At 46.7% G+C, this 19,950-nt stretch overlaps 1 pseudogene; it reads left to right on the plus strand.

The window, feature by feature from the left end:
• The first annotated feature begins 2,867 nt into the window (after positions 1-2,867).
• Positions 2,868-19,950, plus strand: part of LOC138848191 (palmitoyltransferase ZDHHC5 pseudogene) — a 30,655-nt pseudogene continuing 13,572 nt past the window's right edge.

The raw sequence follows: 19,950 nt of genomic DNA on the forward strand, positions 1-19,950 counted from the left end.
AAGGTTATGCCTACTTCAATAGGATAACTTGATTCTTCTGTCTTTTTGTTAGGTAAGAAGTCAGAAATTAACCTATGTGTGTGACAAGGGCCTAAGGAAAGGGACATCTACAGCAGTCCAGCATTCAGCATTCGCATTTCAAAGTCACCCAATAACATTGCAGGTGCTGTCCAGTATCTGCACTTCAAAGTTCTGCCCTCAGAACCTGATAACCTTCCAGGGGGCCCTGCCCCTTCTACCTGGCCTGATAAGCATCCTTCCTCTAAGGCAGGCACCCTAGAGAGAAACCCCTTGGCTAAGCTAGCCAGGCTTCCCCTGTCTGACTTCAGTGGGAAACTCAGAAAGGAATTTTTTGTATTTACACCCAAGAAGTCCTTTGTTCTGGAGAAGAAGGAGACAGCAAAAAGGTGGAAAGGCAAGACCCAGCCCCTTAAAAGCCCCAGCCTAAATGTGAACTAGGCACTCTCTCTGGTTTGTCTGGAGAGGTGCCCATCTGTTCTTACATACGTCCCAACCCTGATAAACTTTGCTACTTTGCTTTCCCCTGCTCTCTGTCTCACACCTGAGTTCTTTCTTGCACAAATACAAGGACCCTTAGCTTCTTCTCCAGGGGCATTTCCTTAATGTGTTTAATTTTTCCCATGTAATCAGACAATTCCTTCAGCTTTTGTTTCTAAGGGTATTTTTCTATCGAAGGCGTTCATGTTCTTCAATAATATTTTTAGATAGGAAGATAGAAGTTAGCCTATGTGTGTGAAAGCAGCCATGGGAAACAAAACACGTGCCCCACAGAAGTTATGCAGTAGTCTTAGAAGCATGTGCAGGCCAGCAGCACCAAACAGAACCTGAAGGGGGCAGTGGGAATGAAAAGAAGGACAAGGGTCAGAGAATGGAGCCAAGACAAGGCTCCTTTATTCCAGTGTCTCAGTGGTATTTATACATAACCAGCTATAGGTCAAGGCAACACAGAGGATAACACCATACACAAGCAACTTATCGGGCTTTCTGCAACACAGTCATAACATAGTTAATTTTAGCAGAATGTTCTTGTTTGATCATTCTCCTTCAACATGGGAGTACATGACTTTTTTATCCCAGGAATTCCACAAGCCAAGACGGACCTTGACTTGTCGATGACTTCTTTATGGGCTGCCTATAGAAACAGGCCTTGGGAAACAGCCCGATATTTCATACTACAAAGTCCTGCCTTATCCCAATAACTTCATAGGTGGTTCTAGTCTTCCCTTCCAATAAACACACACCCGGAAAACACTGTTTGCTTGGTGCAAAGAAGGCTACTGAGTCTGATAACATTACCTAATTTTGTACCTGGGAAATCTTTTGTCTAGGAGAGGAGTGTGTGTGTGTGTGTGTGTGTGTGTGTAGAAACAGTGAGAAGTAGACACCCAGCTCTTAGAAATCCCATTATTGACCAGTGCCACAGCTCACTAGGCTAATCCTCCACCTGCGGCACCAGCACCCCAGGTCTAGTCCCAGTCGGGGCACCAGATTCTGTCCCAGTTGCTCCTCTTCCAGTCCAGCTCTCTGCTGTGGCCTGGGAAGGCAGTGGAGAATGGCCCAAGTGTTTGGGTCCTGCACCCACATGGGAGACCAGGAGGAAGCATCTGACTCCTGACTTAGGATTGGCACGGTGCACTGGCCACCAAGTGCTAGCCGGAGCAGCCACTTGGAGGGTGAACCAATGGAAAAGGGAAGACTTTTCTCTCAGTCTCTCTCTCTCACTAACTCTGCCTGTCAAAAAAAAAAAAAAAAAAAAAAAGAAAGAAAAGAAAAAGAAAAGAAAAGAAAGAAAGAAATCCTATTGTTAACTTTTGCTCCTCACAATCAACTTCATAGGGGCATCTGTGGAAATTTACAGTAGGTTTTTAAGAGAGCAGGGAAGCCCCAGGTCTCTGTTCTACCATTAGGCTGAGGCAGAGCTGAAGGACTCAGGTGCTGACCACCAGGAGGAATCAGAAAACTTAAGCCTTGTCATTGATCTAGCAACAAGCCATGACATCTGAAACCAGAGGCTGTCAACTCTTCCATGACTTCACCACACCAAAGTAATGGGGGAAAATGGTGATGAAGGAAGGTGCCTGGGGTGCCTGTCTCACAAGGAATTTAATGTGGACATGCAGTGAACAAAGCAAGATTTATTTACATGAGAAACCTCTTGCCACAGCAGCCACTAGGGGTCCCCAAGAGAGGGAGACCTGAAAAATGGAGTGGAGTTTTTTAACCGCAATTTGGATGAGCAGAATAATAACAGCTAACAATTAGTCAGAGGCTGGGGACAAAACCCATCAACAATCCTGTCTAGCTTGTTCTTGATAAAACAAAAATCCAGCTGAATAGTAGGATAGGCAAATTCTTTCTATTCTCCTGATAAAACTAGATGCTCAGAAGGGCAGAGCATTGCTTCCTTGCTATTCTCATGATAAAATTAGAAACTGGGGGAGTGGGATCACCACTTCTGTCTTGCTAATAGACAGGTTCTGGGGAGAAGCAAGCATCTTGTCCACTCTTCCAAGGACTCCCCATTAGGCCATTTAGTCCTTACACCAGCACCCCTTGCATTACAACCTCTTTATAAGCCCTGATCACCCTCCTCCAACAGCATGGTAACCCTAATGAAGGCATCCTACCTTCCCCTAATCTTGTGAGTAATATTTGCAGAAGAGTTTCGCAAGCCTACTGAAAGAAAGGAGATGATTTGGAAGGGCAGGCTTTTGACAGAGAACCCTCCCCCAACTGAGGTAGAAAGCACCTCCCTCCTGACACCCTGGACTCCCCTGACTGTCTGGTGGGACCTTCCTCAGAACAAAGCCTGAAAATCTGCATAATTGTCAATTGAATAGACTCATTGTTTTATTTCAAGCCTGGTGCTCCAATTACTGCTGTCCCTTTAAACATCCTCTGTGCTGTGCGGTTGGGTAGAAAAAGGCTTCTTTGGATTGGGAGGACTTTCTTTCCCAAGACTGCAGCTGCCTTCTGGAAATACACCCTTTCCTCTGGCCAGCACTCAGCTATGGCGAATTGAAGCGGTGAGCATCCAGAGCCGGATTATGTGTCTGGAAACAACACTGGTGAGCTAGCCCAGAAGTCCGCGATGTATTTTTGTTGTTGTTGTTGTTGTTGTTGTTATTTAAAGATTTTATTTATTTATTGGAAAGTCAGAGTTACACAGAGAGGAGAGGCAGAGAGAGAGAGGCCTTCCATCCGATGATTCACTCCTCAGTTGGCCATAATAGCTGGAGCTGCACCGATCTGAAGCCAGGAGCCAGGAGCTTCTTCCGGGTTCTCCCACACAGGTTAGGGGCCCAAGGACTTGGGCCATCTTCTACTGCTTTCCCAGGCCATAGCACAGAGCTGGATGGGAAGAGGAGCAGCCGGGATGAGAACTGGTGGCCATATGGGATGCTGGCACTTCAGGCCAGGGCATTAACCCACTGAGCCACAGCGCTGGCCCCTGGAATGTATTTTTCAAGTGGCTTAACCCTTTCACATTAGTAAGGACAGCAATGGTCACTTGTACCTCCACTCCAGAGCCACTTTTGAGCTAACATTTTGGCTGGGACTCTGGGGACATCCCCGCAGCTTCTGAGAGCACTTTCTCTCCGGGACTTTCCTTTCTGTTCCCGCTGTGGCATTAGCTACCTTGCGGGGAGTCAATGGCTCCCCTTTGTGTCCGGAGTCTACAGCTCTGAGACTGGGTAAGTTGAACCAGGGTCATACCTGCAATTTCTGTCTCTGCTCTTTGGGCTCATGGCATTTGGACCTGGTTTAGGTCATTTTTTGTGGTACTGGTGTGTAGGAGATGGATTCTAAGATTTTTACTTCAGCCTCCCTGTGAGGAAATTTGGATATTTTTTGGAAGAGTACTCATTTGGTTGTTTGTATGAGGATTTCTTCCTCTTGGGTGAAATATGAGTGGTTCAATTTAATTTTCATCCAAAATCACCTTGAGTCGCATCGTGGCTGATTGGGCAGGATATAGTTAAGATCTTATGACTAAGAAAAACATGGTGTTCTATTGTAATATTGCATGGCCTGCATATGTGTTAAATTTAAGAGAAGGTGGTTGTTAAGTGGGATTTTTTTTAAAGATTTATTTTATTTATTTGACAGAGTTACAGAGAGAGGTAGAGGCAGAGAGAGAGGTCTTCCATCTGCTCGTTCACTCCTCAGATGGCCGCAACAGCCGGAGCTGAGCAGATCCGAAGCTAGGAGCCAGGAGCTTCTTCTGGGTCTCCCACATGGGTGCAGGGGCCCAAGGACTTGGGTCATCTTCCACTGCTATCCCAAGCCCTAGCAGAGAGCTAGACTGGAAGTGTAGCCGCCAGGACTAGAACCGGCGCCCATATGGGATGCCGGCACCTCAGGCCAGGGCGTTAACCCACTGTGCCACTGTGCCGGCCTCATTAAGTGGGATTTTTAAATGTTTATTTTATTTGAAAAGCAGAGTTAGAGAGGCAGAGGTGGGGGGGGTGTCCTGTTAGGAAAAGAGGCACAGAATAGAGAGGAGGTAGTGTATGAATTTATAGCCGGACCAAATTTATTCAGGGAAAATAAATCCGTACAGATGGTAACCAACTGCAACTGCCCACGTACCCATGATGGAACACCTGACAGAAGGCCCTGACCCCCAGGGAAGGCTGGGGATGGGGGTGAGGTAGGGGGCAGGAAGCAGAGGGGAATTCCTGGAACTGGTCTTTCAGGTGGCTGTAAGGGGTGGAGTATGAAGACAGCAGAGTGTGAGACCCAATTGAGGTGTTTTGTTTTTTTTTTAAAGATTTATTTATTTACTTGAAAGTCAGAGTTAAGCAGAGAGAGAAGGAGAGGGAGAGAGGGAGAGAGAAGGCTTCCACCCTCTGGTTCACTCCCCAGATGGCCACAATGGCCAGAGAGAGGTACATCGATCTGAAGCCAGGAGCCAGGAGCTTCTTCTGGGTCTCTCCCATGGGTGCAGGGCCCCAAGGACTTGGGCTGTCTTCCACTGCTTTCCCAGGCATAGCAGAGAGCTGGATTAGAAATGGAGCAGCCAGGACTCAGACCGGCACCCCTAAAAGATTCCTGCACTACAGACAGCGGCTTTACCCGCTATGCCACAGCGCAGGCCCTCCAATTGTGTTTCTAGGTCAAAGAGTACATTCCAATGTTTATCTCTTTCGCTCAATGCAGGAGAATGGCTGAGGCTTATGTCCTTCTTCCTTGTTCCATCAGGTCCTTCATCCACTGGTTTACTTCTCAGATGGCTGCAATGGCCAGAGCTGGGCTGATTTGAATCCAGGAGCCAGGAGCTTTCTCTGGGTTCCCCCCCAACACACACCCAATGCAAGGGCCCAAGGGCCTGAGCCATCCTCCACTGCTCCCCCAGGGCCACATCAGAGACCTGGATCACAATTGGAGCACCCAGGACCAGCCCCAATGGGCACCCACATGGGATGCTGGCACTCACTGCAGGTGGCTGCTTTACCCAATATGCCACAGCGTCAGTGGGTTTCTAACAGTAGAGGTTTTGTGAGAGTTCTGGTAAATGGGATGGAGTAAGCATTTAAATCCCTTAAACCTTCCAGCAACTGTGTCTGTGGCTGTTGATGCCCAAGGAGACAGGTTAGGAGTCCTTGTCAATTTAGAAAATGCAGAAGCTTCAGCTCTGCCTCAGCCCAGTGGTAGAGCAGAGACCCTGGGGCTCCCTGGTCTCTTAAAAAATCTATCATAGGGGCCAGCACTGTGGCTCACTTGGTTAATCCTCCACCTGCAGCACTGGCATCCCATATGGGTGCGAGTTCTAGTCCCAGTTGCTCCTCTTCCAGTCCAACTTTGCTGTGGACCAGGAAGGCAGTGGAGGATGTCCCAAGTGCTTGGGCCCTGCACCCACATGGGAAACAAGAAGCACCTGGCTCCTGGCTTCATTCAGATTGGCACAGCACCCGCTGTAGTGGCCATTTGGGGGGTGAACCAATGGAAGGAAGACCTTTCTGTCTCTTTCACCGACTCTGTCAAATAAATTAAAAAAATTTTTTTTAAAAATCTATTGTAAATTTCCACAAAGGCCTCTGATAAAATTGACTGTGAGGAACAAGAGTTAATAAAGCAATAAAAGATGTTTTTCCAACAGAGTGCTTACTGAATCTGAAATGAGGATATAATTATCTTTATGTATGTTAGTGTCCAGTACCATCACTGGGACTGAAGTTGCTTTCTGAGTTAAATGCTCAAGTAAATTTTTCAGGAACAATAGGGTTAATTGAGGTTACTAACAGCAGGAAGTAATTATATTCAGTTGATTGGAGCTTTTAAAAAGGAATTTTAACCATACTAAAGCCATCCTCCTTCTCTTTTCCTTTTCACATTTTATATAGCAAAAAACAATTACTGATATTGTATATTGCCTGAATTACTCTGGTGAATAGTAGCATTTGTATAATGGTGGACTTTTGCCCCAGCTGACAAAGAAGCCTTCACCCAACTGATGCTGAGCCCCCTGGTTAAGAGGCCTCATCAGAAAAAAGCTTGGGCATTTACATATTGTCAATTAAGGTGACTCATTGTTTTATTTACCTCCACCTGAAGCTACCCTTGTCCTTTAAGAAACCCTTAAGCAGTTATGGTCTGGGACAGCAGTAGAAGATGGCCCAAGTCCTTGGGCTCCTGCACCCAAGTGGGAGACACAGAATGATCTCAGGCTCCTGGCCTCGGATTGACACAGCTCTGGCCATCACAGCCAATTGGGGAGTGAACCTTTGGATGGAAGACCTCTCTCTCTCTCTCTCTATCTCTACCTCTTCTTCTAACTCTGACTTTCAAATAAATAAATAAATCTTAAAAAATTAACCCTTTAACAGAGATAGAACATTTTATATCAAGAGCTCTCTCGTGGCTGTGCTGTGGCATATAGAGCTGGACCTCCACCTGTAGTGCTGACATCCCATGTGGTCACTGTTTCATGTCCCTGTTGGTCCTCTTCTGATCTGGCTCTCTGCTTTGTGGCCTGGGAATGTGGTGGGAGATGCCCAGGGGGGCTTGGGACCCAGTACCCATGTGGGAGATATGGGGAAGGCCCTGGCTCCTGGCTTTGGATTAGCCCAGCCTCAGCCATTGTGGCCATTTGGGGGTGGTTCAGCTGGTGGAGGACCTTTCTCTCTGGCTCTCCCAAGATGCCAGCTTCTAGAAATAAGCTCTTCTTACCAACATTCATCCCTGTGCAATTGGCTACCCACATGGTGAGCCATAGGGCCTGATTAAAAGATTTAAAAAGAGTTGCAGAGATTTCTATATTTTTCTGTGTCATAATGTATGCTATGCATTATGTGTGTGTACTGCTGTATGTGTAAAAGTTGGTTGTGCTTATTTGTGTTATTTAAAATCACAACGTAATTTTCACCTAAGCACAAACAACAGATGAAAAGATGATGCAGTGTTCATTGCTTCCTATGAAGTCCAATTTAAAGTTGTTCTGTGGCAAGATCATGACTTAAGAGAATAACCATACTTATCTAATATGTTAGTTTCTCAGGCAATGTAAGTATAATGGCTGAAAAATGAATTGGTGGTCTTTGCTGTGGCACCTTGTGCATCCTCAGGTCCCTGCAACCTAAGGGATGTCTCCCTCTCCTCACCTTCCTGAGAAATAGACTCAAGTATGCACTGACTGGAGAGGAGGTAGAGAAGATAATGTAGCAGTGCTGGGTCAGAATCCACAGCAAGGTTCAAGCTGATGCTGCAAGCCTTGCTGGATTCATGGATATGTGTGAGATGGAGCAAACATCAGCATCAAGCCAACAGGTGAGCATTTCTGCCTGATCTTTGACACCACAGGGCCATCTTGCTGTTCACTACATCACAGCAGAAGCCACGTGGTGGCAGACATGAGCTGGAGGTGGTATACAAACTGAACACACACTGAAGAGAATGCCCAGTATGAGCTGTGCAAGGTGAGGAGGATGACTGTGGGTACAAAGGGAATCCCACCCCGATGGCTCATGATGCTTGTGCCATGCACAACCCAGATCCTCTCCTCAAGGTGATCACGGATGGATTACAGATTTGGGGACCCTATGCAATTAGACCTGAGGTTTTCCTGCCCAGGGATAAGAGCATCTCTGACTTAGAGTGGCTGAAGAGAGATAAAGCAGTGTAACAGCTAGAGAGACCAAGGGCTACTCTGCAGTAGGATGACTTTTTTTGAATTGCTAAATGTAAAAGATTTTTCTAAATACATGTACTCTTGGCTTAAAATATATAGAAGCCATTGGGCCTTTTGGTAAATTTTTTTTTTTGACAGGCAGAGTGGACAGTGAGAGAGAGAGAGAGAAAGGTCTTCCTTTTGCCATTGGTTCACCCTCCAATGGCCGATGTGGCTGGTGCACTGCAGCCAGTGCACCATGCTGATCTGACGGCAGGAGCCAGGTGCTGTTCCTGGTCTCCCATGGGGTGCATGGCCCAAACACTTGGGCCATCCTCCACTGCACTCCCTGGCCACAGCAGAGAGCTGGCCTGGAAGAGGGGCAACCGGGACAGAATCCGGTGCCCCGACTGGGACTAGAACCTGGTGTGCTGGAACTGCACGGTGGAGGATTAGCCTAGTGATCTGTGGCACCAGCCTGGTAAATGTTTTCATAAGTTGTTAACATATAGCTGTTCAAAATTACTTGCTAAGTTTTCACTAAACAGTAAGTTACCAAGGACAAGAAATAATTTTTTCAGATTTATTTATTTAAATATTTGCAAAGCAGAATAACAGAGATGTTGCTCCCCGTCTTTGTGGAGGAATGACACCAAACCCTGCCTAGGCTTCATTTCCGAGTCACGGCACCATTATGTCGCTCCCCCTCTTTGTGGAGGAACGACACAGGACCCTGCGCTGTTTTTTTGTCTGCTCGGCCCTCCCCGGGTTTGCTGCTGGTTCTTCCCGGGTTGGCTACCATCCCTCCACCTCCGTGGAGGGGCGGGCCCTCTGCCACTTTCCCCACTTCTGCCGGGGAGTGGCACACCACCGGCCGGCTCTCTTGGGGGCTGCACAGGTGTTCCTTCAGATAGATGTTCCTGGTGCATGTTGTCTCTCTCCTCCTTTATAGTCCTCTTCCACCAATCCCAGCTCTGCTACCCACACGCCGAGTACGCTGCTCTCCTCCAATCAGGAGCAGGTCCTACAGTTTATTGGTTGAACTGGAGGCAGCTGTGTAGAAGCTGTTTCCTCCTCTCCCAGCGCCATATTGTGGGAGAGCAGATGCATAGAATAAGTCTTAATTCCAGTAACTTAGTCTAGTCCGAGTTGCTCCCAGTTGCTCCCCACAGATCCCCCTTTCTTTTTATTTTTGGCGTTGATACATGCCTGTCTTCAGTGCCCCACGGCACACACTCTGCTCTGCTTGCTAGAGTTGCCCACAGGTGCTTACAAGCCCTACCAGTCAGGCAAACCGAATCCGGGTCCTCTCTTCGCCATGTTGTGAGGAGGTTTTAAGGCGCTGATGCGTGCCTGTGTTCGGTGCCCTGCAGCACATGCTCTACTCTGCTAGAACTGCCTGCAGGTGCTTACAAGCCCTACCAATCAGGCAAACCAAATCCAAGCCTTCTCATTGCCGTATTGTGGGGAGACTTATTGGTGTTGATAACGTGCCTGTCTTCGGTGACCTGCAGCGGGTAAGCTGCTAGCCACCAGCAGGTGCTTATTGTATTACTAATCAGGCAGACCGAATCCAAGCTCTCTCATTGCCATGTTGTGGGGAGGCCTTATTTTTCTCTTTCTCTATCTCCGGGCATTCCTATTTCTCCTATTTTACTTCTATCTGCCAGCATTCCTATTTCTCTCATTTTACTTCTAAACTTCTATTTCTCTTATCCCCACGGCTTCCTGGTGCCTGCCCCGAGGCTGCTTCTCGGTGCCTCACCTGCGGCGGCTTCCCGGCTCTGCACGGCTCGGCTTTGCGCACTCCGCGGTCTCCACGCCCTTTGCGCGCTCCGCGGTCTCCACGCCCTTCGTGCCCGCACCTCGGCCTTCGCGCCAGCCCCGCGTTCCCTATCTATTCACGCCCCGTGCTCTCTCTGCATGCGGCGGCTTCTGTGAATCACACAGCCCAGCTCACGTTTCTGCCACTGGCATTCAGTCTAAGTTCCCCGGGCTAACCTGATGAATTCAACCTAGCTCACGTCTGCGCCTTTCGGTTTGGCTTCCCGTCTTCCGCTCCCCAGGCTAATCTGACGGATTCCAACCTGGCGGCCCACGTCTCTGCCTCTGGTTACAGATTTTCGCCTTTTGCTCCCCGGGCTGACTTGAAGAATTCCAAGCTAGCTTACGTTTCCGCCTCAGCCTGCCCCCGCGCCTACATCCTCCCTAACATATTTTTCTCTACCCGGTATGTTTCCCTAAGTTTTCTTCCAACAATATTCTCCTCTCATTTCTCCTGGCTTCTCCCCACAGTCCGTGTCCGAGTCTGTTTGTTCTAGCTTTCCCACAGTCCGTATCCGAGTCTATGCCTAGGCTTTCAATAGCTTCTTCCGGCACCTTTTCCGTCTGGCTTTTCCCTAGGCTCTTTGCTAGTCTCTCTCTCTGGTATTTTCCCGCTTCTTCCCACCTAGGTTTCCTATCCGAGTCACGGCACCATTATGTCGCTCCCCGTCTTCGTGGAGGAATGACACCAAACCCTGCCTAGGCTTCATATCCGAGTCACGGCACCATTATGTCACTCCCCCTCTTCGTGGAGAAACGACACAGGACCCTGCGCTGTTTTTTTGTCTGCTCAGCCCTCCCCGGGTTTGCTGCTGGTTCTTCCCGGGTTGGCTACCATCCCTCCACCTCCGTGAGAGTGGGAGGAGGCGCCTGGCACAGGTGTTCCTTCAGATAGATGTTCCTGGTGCATGTTGTCTCTCTCCTCCTTTATAGTCCTCTTCCACCAATCCAAACTCTGCTACCCACACACCGAGTACGCTGCTCTCCTCCAATCAGGAGCAGGTCCTACAGTTTATTGGTTGAACTGGAGGCAGCTGTGTAGAAGCTGTTTCCTCCTCTCCCAGCGCCATATTGTGGGAGAGCAGATGCATAGAATAAGTCTTAATTCCAGTAACTTAGTCTAGTCCGAGTTGCTCCCAGTTGCTCCCCACACAGAGAGAGGGAGAAGGAGAGAGAGAGAGAGAGAGAGAGGTCCTCCATCCTCTGGTTCACTCCCCAGAGGGCTGCAATGGCTGGACCTTGCAGATCTCAAGCCAGAAGCCAGGAGCCTCCTCCCACTCTCCCACATGGGTGCAGGGGCTAAAGGACTCTGGGCCACCTTCTCTGCTTTCTTAGGTCATTAGCAGGGAGCTGGATTGGAGTGGAGTAACCAGGACTTGAACCAGTGTCCTTATGGGATGCCAGCACTCCAGCACTGCGGGTGGAGGCTTAACCTACTATGCCACAGCACCAGCCCCAATAAGAAATAATTCTAAGTCAATATCCCAAAGTCTAGAATTTTTGAAAGATTTATTTATGTATTTGAAAGGCTGAGTTAGAGAGACAGAGACAGACATCTTCCATCTACTGGTTCATCCCCAGATGTCTGTAATAATCAAGCACTGGGCCAGACTGAAGGCAGGAGCCTGGAGCTCCATTCAGGTCTCCTACATCAGTAGCAGGGGCCTAAACACTTGTGCCATTTTCCTTTGCTTTTCCCAGGCCATTAGCAGGGAGCTTGATCTGAGGTAGAGCAGCTGTGATATGAACCAGTGCCCATATGGGATGCCAGCATCACAGGTGGTGGCCTTACCCATACATCACAACACTGGCCCTGACATTAAGAATTTTCAAAGTGGGGGCAGCATCATAGGTTAAGTGCAGTCTATCATACCTGCATCCCATAAGAGTGCTTCTTTGAGTCCAGACTGCTCCACTTCTAATCCAGCACCCTGCTAATGTGCCTGGGATAGCAGAAGGTGGCCCAAGTGCTGTGACCCCTGCCACAGATGTGGGAGAACCACATGGACTTTCCTGGCTTCTGGCTTCACCCTGTCCCAGCTCTGGCTGTTGTAGATGATTGGGGAGTGAACCAGATAGACAATCTCTTTCTCATTGGTTTTATTTTTCTGTAACTCTGTCTTTCAAATAAATAAAACTAGGATTTAGTCCCCTGTGTTAAATCAGTAGTTTTTTTAGAAAATATAAATATTAATGATAAATATTTGCTAGAGATTTTTAATATTGGATTTTAAAGTATGATAACTTTCTAAAAAGGATTTATTTATCTGAAAGGCAGAGATACAAAGTGAGAAAGAGGAAAAGAAAGAGCTCTTCCATCCAATGACTCACTACCCAAATGGCCTCAATGGGTGGGGGTTGGGTCAGGCAGGAGCCAGTAAGCAGGAGCTAGGAGCACCTGCTGAGTCTCCTACACAGCTGCAGGGACTCAAGTACTTAGGCAACCTTCCTCTGCTTTTCCCAGGTGCATTAGCAGAGAGCTGGATCAGAAGTAGAGCAGCTGGGACTCAACTGAGCCAGAGTCCACATGAGATGCTGGCACTGAGGAGGAGGCTTAACCTTCTATACCACAGTGCCTAAAATTTTGATAGAGAGAGAAGGAGAGGGAGAGGCAGAGTGAAAGGTCTTCCATCCATGGTTCACTCCCCAAATGACCGCAATGGCTGGAGTTGAGCCAATCCAAGAGGAGCCAGGAGCTTCTTGTGGGTCCCCCATTCTCAAGCACATCTTGCTCTGCTTTCCTAGGATTAGCCTACTACGCTCCAGTGCCTGGCCCCTCTAATAACATTTTCAACCATCTTCTCAACTGCAGCTTCTTACAGTTCCCATTTGGTTGACTCCTTTCCCACAACTAGCCATCTCTTATAAGCTATTTTCTCCTCCTTTATTGTTTAGTTATGGCCTGTCATGAGAAATGCTTGTCTTTACAGCTGATATTGTGGCACAGCGGGTTAAGATGCTGCCTGTGATGGCAGCAACCCATATGGGCACTGGTTTGATTCCTCGTGGCCCACTTCTGATTCATCTCTGAGCTAATGCACCTGGGAAAGCAGGAGAGGATGGTGCAAGTCCTTGGGACCCTGCACCCATGTGGGAGACCTGGATGAGTCTCCTGGCAGTGGCTTCTGCCTGGCTCAGTTCTGGTTGTAGTGGCCATTTGGCTAATGAACTAGCCAATGGAAGATCTCTCTCTCTCTCTCTCTCTCTCTGTAACTCTACCTTGGAAATAAATTAATCTTGAAAGAAATATTTATCTTAGGAGACTAGGGATAATAAGAGTACTTGATCTTTACACCTAATTTTTTAAAAAGCTTTATTTATTTATTTGAAAGTCAGAGTTACACAGAGAGAGAAGAGGCAGAGAGAGAGAGAGACAGGTCTTCCATCTGCTGGTTCACTCCCCAGATGGTCGCAACAGCCAGAGCTGTGTTGATGTGAAGCCAGGAGCCAGGAGCTTCTTCCAGGTCTCCCAAGTGAGTGCAGGAACCCAAGGACTTGGGCCATCTTCTGATGCTTTCCCAGGCCATAGCAAAGAGCTGGATAGGAAATGGAGCAGCTAGGACTCAAACCAGTGCCCTTATGAGACGCTGGCACTGCAGGCAGTGGCTTGACCCGCTACGCCACAGCACCAACCCCTACACCTAATATTTTTTAAGCTTTCTTTTTATTTGAAAGGCAGAGTTTACAGAGAGAGGGAGAGACAGAGATCTTTGGTCTACTGCTTCACACCCCAAATTGTCACAATGGCTGAACTTGAGCCACAACGGCCAGGAATCAGGAGCTTCTTTTGGTTCTCCCACCTAGCTGTCAGGGGCCCAAGGACTTTTTCATTTTTCATTGGTTTTCTAGGCACATTAGCAGGGAACTGTATCAGAAATGGAATAGTCAGGGCTAGAATCAGTGTGCATGTGGAATGCCTGTGTCACAGGTGGTGGCTTTTACACTCACGCCACAACACTGGCCCCTACACCTGACTTTTCTAGATGTATTTAAATTGTTCTATGGATTTTTTTCTGCTTTTTTTTTTTTAACAGGCAGAGTGGACAGTGAGAGAGAGAGACAGAGAGAAAGGTCTTCCTTTTTGCCATTGGTTCACCCTCCAATGGCCACCATGGCCAGCGCTCTGAGGCCGGTGCACCGCGCTGATCCGATGGCAGGAGCCAGGTGCTTCTCCTGGTCTCCCATGGGGTGCATGGCCCAAGGACTTGGGCCATCCTCCACTGCACTCCCTGGCCACAGCAGAGAGCTGGCCTGGAAGAGGGGCAACCGGGACAGAATCCAGTGCCCCCACCGGGACTAGAACCCGGTGTGCCAGCACCGCAAGGCGGAGGATTAGCCTAGTGAGCCGCGGCACCGGCCCTTCTGCTTTTGTTTCTAAGGTGTATTATTTTCTTTAATTTTGATGTATTTATTTATTTGAAATGCAGAGTTACAGAGAGGCAGAGAGAGAGAGAGAGGTCTTCCATCTGATAGTTCACTCCCCAGATGACCACAATGGCCAAAGCTGCACTGAGCTGCAGCCAGGAGCTTCTTTTGGGTCTCCCACAGGGATGCAGGGGCCTAAGAACTTGGGCCATCTTCTGCTGCTTTCCCAGGCCATAGCAGAGAGCTGGATCAGAAGTGGACGTGAACTGACCCCCATATGGGATCGCAGCATTGCAGGCGGTGGCTTTACTTGCTAAACCACAGTACCGGCAACAGGTGTAATCTTTTCTAAGTTTTTTCATTCTTTTATAATGTTGAATGCTCACAGCCTCCAGTGTCTAAGTTTGGGTACCTTTCCATTGGGTTTAACTTCTAAGTAATCTGGAGGAGCTTCCCATTAGAAGAAACACAGCACAAAAGAATTTTGTTTACCTTTTGGTTATTACAGAAGGGAAAGAAATTTTGTGTTTTGTCAAGATTATCTCATGTATTCTCTGACTTTGGGTTTAGAAAACTGAGTTTTCAGAGTTGAGATTTTTAATATATTTTAAATGTCTATGTCTATTAATTACATATTCAATATACTTAATATATTTATACATAATTTGACTTAATATTATGTAAGTGATTATTATAATGATCAGGGATCCTATGTGGTTTTCCATCCACTGTTCACTCCCCAAATGACTGCAATGGCCAGAGCTGAGCTGATCAGGAGCCAGGGGCCTCTTCTGGGTCTCCCATGTGGGTTCAGGGGCCCAAGGACTTGGGCCATCTTCTACTGCTTTCCCAGGCCACAGAAGAGAGCTGGATCAGAAAAGGAGCATCTCATATGGGATGCTGGTGCCACAGGCCTGGTCTTTACCCTGCTGTGCCACAGCACCAGCCCAGAATAGCAGGCTTTGACCCAGCTAACAAAGGAGCTTCAGCCCCATCAAAACATCTTCACCTGGTTGATGCCTTGGATATCCCCAGATGAGCACTTATTAGTGCAAAGCCTGAACAGCTGCCAAATTGTCAACTAGATAGAATCCCTTTGATTTCTAACCTCCATCTGAAGCTACCCATTTTTTTAAAAAAAGATTTATTTATTTTATTCAAAAGGAAGAGATAGAGAGGAAGAGATGGAGAGAGATTTTCCATCAGCTAGTTCATTCCCCACATGGCTGCAATCACCTGAGCTGGGCCAGACCAAATCCAGGAGTCAGAAGCATCTCCCAGGTCTCCCAAGGGGGTGCCAGGGGCCCAAGCACATGGGTGACCTTCCACTGATTTCCCAGCTGCATTCACAGTGAGTTGGATCAGAAGCAGAGCAGCTGGTGCCCATATGTGACAGTGGTACTGCTGGTTGTGCCTTTACCCCATATACCAGTGTCTGTCCCTCGACCCATGTTCTTAGAAACAGCTCTTGATGGCTTGTTGGGTGGAAAGAGCACATTTTAGATGAAGAGATCTCTTTCTCCCCAAGATGCCGGCCTCTTGAAATAAATGCTTTCCTCTCTGGCGAATCCAGTTGTCGAGAAGCAAGGGCCTGATTACTGTTCAGTAGCCTTATTTTCTGCTGACTTTACATAAAAATATAAACACCCACAGAATGCTTACCCAAGTGAATGAATGGGCATTTGTCAGTTCAGGTGTCTTCCTGATTTCTTCCCCCACTGCCCTCAGAAGTGACCAGGTCTAATTCTTTGTGGTTCTTTTTGTAGTTTGCGATCTGCTTCTTCCAAAGAAGAATTTTGCTTGTGTTTGTCTCTTGGCTTTTCAACTTTTCAGGATGCTGATACTAACTATTGATATTTTACACTAAAAAGATGTCTTCCTTTTTTGCCTTGAGTGTTTTTTCCCCAGATTTTTTTCTTTTTTTTTCTTTTTGACAGGCAGAGTGGATAGTGAGAGAGAGAGACAGAGAGAAAAGTCTTCCTTTGCCCTTGGTTCACCCTCCAATGGCCGCTGTGGCCAGCGTGCTGCAGCCGGCGCACCGCGCTGATCCGAAGGCAGGAGCCAGGTGCTTCTCCTGGTCTCCCATGGGGTGAAGGGCACAAGCACTTGGGCCATCCTCCACTGCCTTCCTGGGCCACAGCATAGAGCTGGACAGGAAGAGGGGCAACCGGGACAGAATCCGGCGCCCCGACCGGGACTAGAACCTGGTGTGCCGGTTCCACAAGGTGGAGGATTAGCCTATTGAGCCACGGTGCCGGCCTCCCCAGATGTTTCTATTCTAGGTTGTCGTTCAGGCAGTTCACGTCAGTGGTTCCAGGAGTTATGGAACGTTGCTTTCTTCTAGATTATTATTCGATGTCTGTGACTGTTACTTTTTTTAATTCCCCACCAGTGCTAATGCATGGCAAATATTTTAAATATGTGAGAAAAATATTGTTAGGCTGCAGGTTGTGGATAAATTCATATTTAATATGAAGTATTCATAGAGTGGAGGGATTAACTAAATTTTCATTGATGTCTATTTTGTGACTTGTCCACACTGGGATGACCTTATTTTCTTATTCCATCTAGTAGTAACTGGCATCTCTGATTATTCATTACTAAATACCAGTTTCCAGTGACTTGGTATTTCCACTTTTATATTTATTTGTACTGATTACCACTGATGTATCTGTAATGCCCATTCAGTTGTATGGATTTTACTCTGCACGGATTGATGCTAAGGAAACAGTGTACTATCCTTTTGGAAAACTGCCTTCAGTTTCATTGTGTAACACTTAAAATTTTTCTGACCTAAATCCTAATCAGAACTGAAGCTATCTTTGTGTTTATCCTACTCTTAATGTACTTATATATTTTCACTTGAAAAAAATGGAATAATTTAACACATTAGTGGTGATAAATATGTGTGTAGAAGTGAAATAAACCTCACCACCATATGCATTCTATCATGTAGTTGTTTTTGATGATGGTGGAGTCACCATGTTGTAATGCAGATCTTTCACATTTCATATGCAAGTGAAATTTATTCATTCTTAAATATTTATTTATTTGAATGGGAGAGTGACAGAGAAAGAGATCTACCATCCTCTGGTTCACTCTGCAAATGGCTGCAATGGGCTGGATTGGGCTGGGCTGGGCCTAAGCCAGGACCCTAACTCTTCATCTGGAGAATACCTGAGCTCCATTTGGGTTTCCCACATGGGTGGCAGGAGCCAGGTACTAGGACAATCATCACTGCTTTCCTAGACATTAGAAGGGAGCTCAATTGAAAACAGAGCAGCTGATATTTGATACTCTGCTGGATGCCAGCATCATAAGTAGGAAGTTAATCTTGATATAGCGCTATAATGCTGGCATCCAATTTTTTCTTTAATTAACTCAGAATCAGATCATCTGTTCGTGTCTTTATATTTAAAATGGTTTTCTTACAGATCACACATAGTTTGGTCTTGGCTTTATTTTGGCTGTTTCAATCTCTTTTAATTGGTATATTTAGATAATCCACATTGAACACGATAATTTATATAGTAGAATTCATTAAAATAGGATATTTTAATTGTTCTCTTTTGCTGTCATTTTTCTTTAATGTCTTATTTATTTTCATTTATTTGAAAGGCAGAGACAGAAAGACCTTCTCATCTGCTGGCTCACTGCCCAGGGGCCTGCAGCAGCTGTGGCTAGGACAGGCTAAATCCAGCATCCGAAAACTGCATTTGCAGCTACAATGTTTATGGGGGGGACTCAAGTACTTGAATCATCATCTCAGGATGAACATTAGCAGGAAGATGGATCAGGTAGGACAAGCAGGCTCCAGCAAGGCACTCCAGTATGCAATGACGTTATCACAAGTGGCATTTCTTACCCTCAAACCTCCCTGCAATGTCCACAGTAAGCAAATCTATTTTAATGTAGCGCATTTGTGGTTGCTTGTGTTGCAAAGTTTAGAAATAGGGAAAAGAGCAGAAGACAGCCAAATTTTTTTTTACATTTTTAAGCTTTTATTTAGTGAAAGAAATGCATAGGAGAATGAGAACCCTATCTACAGGAGAGAAGCAAATCTGAATTCATGCTGAGTACTAGGAACCAGCCACATGGAGGAATATCTAGGCCAGGAAGCATGGGGTGGGTGGCCCAAAGGCCATGAGCCCTGGACGTGCAGCGCCGCAGCAAGCCCCATACTGGCAAAAGGCCAAGGAAAGGAGAGAGAAGGACACCATGTCCCAGACTTTTATTCCACTTCCAAAGGGGAGAGGTTAATTAACCTGATTGGCCAGTGGAGACACAGGTGTGGCCAGGTAGGGGTATGAGGTCACACAGGGGCATGGTGAAAGTGTGGTCTTTTAGCTCACACACCTAATGAATTTTATTCTATATGCCTGCCTACAACATTCTCCCCTCAGAGACCCCATTCTCTTAATCCTAAGGGACGTTGAGGGGCTTAGAGTCAACATCTCTTCTGTAGCTGCATCCTGCTTATGAGTGGAGTAGTACATTTCTTTCATTTATTCTTTTATATATTTTAGGCAGAGACACAAACAGATACAGTGCTTTCATCCTCCAAGGCTCACAACTGAGTCTGGGCTAAATCAAAACCAGGAGCGGTGGGGCAGGGATTGTGCTGCATCAGTTTAAGCTGCTGATTGGGAGGCTCACATCAAATACCAGGGTGTGTGTCTTGTCTACTATGATTTTTTTTAAAAATTATTGTTTTCCAATTAATGTGAAATGTAGTTTGTCATATTTGATATCTAGAGCTATGGTGAAGTGCATTGACAAATATCAAATGATTTGTAGACGTCACAAACTCTGGTTTATTTATTTATGTTTGAGTAGGGTTATTTAATTCACCACATTTATTTTAAAAGTTGTATTTTGAGACCCATTTCAGAAACCACAGTTGATTTGGAACAAACACTGTTTTGGAAGACTTTTCCTTGTTCATGGTTACACTTTTTCCCTAATAATCTCTATGGATTGTGTAACCAAATGTGGGCATTATACAAGTTTTTCACACTTAGTATCAGCTACTTATATGCTACAAAATTTAGTGTGAATCTATTTCTATCTGAAGCCAGGGGCCAGGTGCTTCTTCCTGGTCTCCCATGCAGGTGCAGGGACCCAAGCACTTGCGCCATCCTTCACTGCCATCCCAGGCCACAGCAGAGAGCTGGACAGGAAGAGGAACAACCAGGAGTAAAACCCGGTGCCCATATGGGATGCCAGCACTGCAGGCAGAGGATTAACCAAGTGAGCCGCAGCGCAGGCCATCCCACCAGAGACCACAATTTTCCATGTTTCCATCATTTTACACTCAAATCCAGAATCTAGAATAATGCCAGGCAACCGTGTTATCTCCAGATGTAGCCTCCCTTGATACATAGACCTGTTAACAGAGGAAACAAGTTATGTGCCTTCTGTGTACCCCATGTAGAGGGTGAAAGCATGAGTAAGATAACCAGAGTAACTCTTCAGGTTTTCAGATTCCTTTATGATCTGAAAAAAGCAGGAAGTCACGAAGGGGGGGGTCATCATAGCAATTTGTCTATCATGGAGGCAGAAATAGGGAGTGACCTAAGTTCACATGGCACACACTCTACTGAGGCCTTGATTATGCATCCTCACTGCAC

This window comes from Oryctolagus cuniculus, chromosome 20, assembly GCF_051225735.1.
Source record: "Oryctolagus cuniculus isolate XC-2025 breed Fujian yellow rabbit chromosome 20, ASM5122573v1, whole genome shotgun sequence".
Taxonomy (NCBI): domain Eukaryota; kingdom Metazoa; phylum Chordata; class Mammalia; order Lagomorpha; family Leporidae; genus Oryctolagus; species Oryctolagus cuniculus.